This window comes from Galeopterus variegatus, unplaced genomic scaffold (genome assembly GCF_000696425.1).
Source record: "Galeopterus variegatus unplaced genomic scaffold, G_variegatus-3.0.2 Scaffold9751, whole genome shotgun sequence".
Taxonomy (NCBI): domain Eukaryota; kingdom Metazoa; phylum Chordata; class Mammalia; order Dermoptera; family Cynocephalidae; genus Galeopterus; species Galeopterus variegatus.
Window position 1 is genome coordinate 50,027 of NW_007735862.1, and position 1,610 is coordinate 51,636.

Genomic DNA, 1,610 nt, shown 5'->3' on the forward strand with positions numbered 1-1,610 from the left:
CCTAGCGGTAGCAGTTTGAGCCTTCCTGGACAGCCTGAGTCAGCTAGTGCTCCAGACCATCCCTCTCCAGTAACAGAGGCCTCACCAGCAAGCTGCATGGCTGGAAAAGTCGCCCCAGGATTCACCAAGTGGGGAGCCCCTGCCCCGGGGGCAGGGTAGGGTGGTGGCATAGCGTAGGCTCCTGCCTCATCTTTCCATGCTGGCTCTGCCCTGGTTAATGATTGCTCCGGGCAGGCGGGAGGTGGGGGGCGGCGCCCTTCCAGCTCCTTAACCACTGGTTGCACCTGAGGTATGTCAGCAGCCTGGGTGTTCCCTGCTTTAATGTGGCAGCCCTGTTCTGGGGCACATGAGGTGGGACTCACAGAACGATAGGCAGCTTGTGCTCCTGGGGTCCTGGGGACATACTTAGAGCCCACAGGATGTAGGTGAAATGTGAACTACGGTATCATAATAGTCCCCTGTGGTTTGGAGTCAGCCGTGTGAGTAGACCCTACAACAGTACTCCAGACAAGGCAGCCCCTTATAACACAAAAAACCCCTGCGTGCCTCCTCTCCCGGGCTCAGACCCTGCAGGGGAGTCCCAGGTGGAAGGTAGTGTGATGATTAGGGTTTTGAGACAACTGGGCTTGTGTTCCAAGCTCAACTCTGCCAGTTCTGGGCTGTGTGACCTTGGGCAAATCACTTCATCTTTCTGAGCTGCCCACTTCCTTATCTGAAAGAAGGGAAATGCTAATCCCTACTTTCCAAGTGTTATCAAGCCAAGGTGTGGGAAGTATTTAGTTCATAATTAACACCTGGGGAATGGTAGCACTTAGTAGATTACTGTGATAGTTTTTATTAGGAGAAAGTGAAAGTTGAATCCTAGTCTTGGGTAACCAGGGCAACAGTGGCCCATGGGGATGAGCTGGAGGATTTAGGGGGGAGATAGGGCATAGGAAGAGCTTAGGGACATGTACAGAGAGGTCGTGTAGGAGAGGGGTGGAAGGTTGACGAGGAGGAGGCTGGGGTGGGGGTCTCTTGGTCACCCCAGGCCCACCTTGGTCCTCACAGCCTGGGTTCCTCCTGGGCTGGGTCCTGCCACTGGTGCAGGCCAAGAGTGGAGGAGGGGGAGGGAGAACTGTTTATTTCGATAACATTAGGGCATTTTCCCCTACTGGCAGCTGCTATTTTGAGAGCCCAGGAGAGCAGGGGCTATGGTTAAATTAGGTAATGTTGCTCCAGAAGGAATGTGTGAAGCAGTCAGGCTGAGGCTGCGGGGAGAGGGCAGTTGGTTCACTCCATATAAAATTAAACTGCAGCTTGGAAAAGAGCAACTTGGGGTTGCTTTATAAGGTGATGGAGGCGGAGGCTGCTGGGAGCTGCTGCTAGGGGAGTGGAGGTGATGGCCCAAGGCCTCTTTGGGGGGGTCTGGGCCTGTGCCCAGAGGCCTGGCTGGCCCAGCAAGGAGCCAGTGAGGGGCAGAAGGACAGAGCTGGTGTGTCTTCAGCTCCACACTTGTGGCTGCTGCTAAAGGCGGGGGGGGGGGGTTGGGGGGGGGGGGGGGGCTTGGGGTGGTGTGATGCATGAGAAAGATGGATCGGCACACTTAGCCTTGAATCCACGTTCTGCCT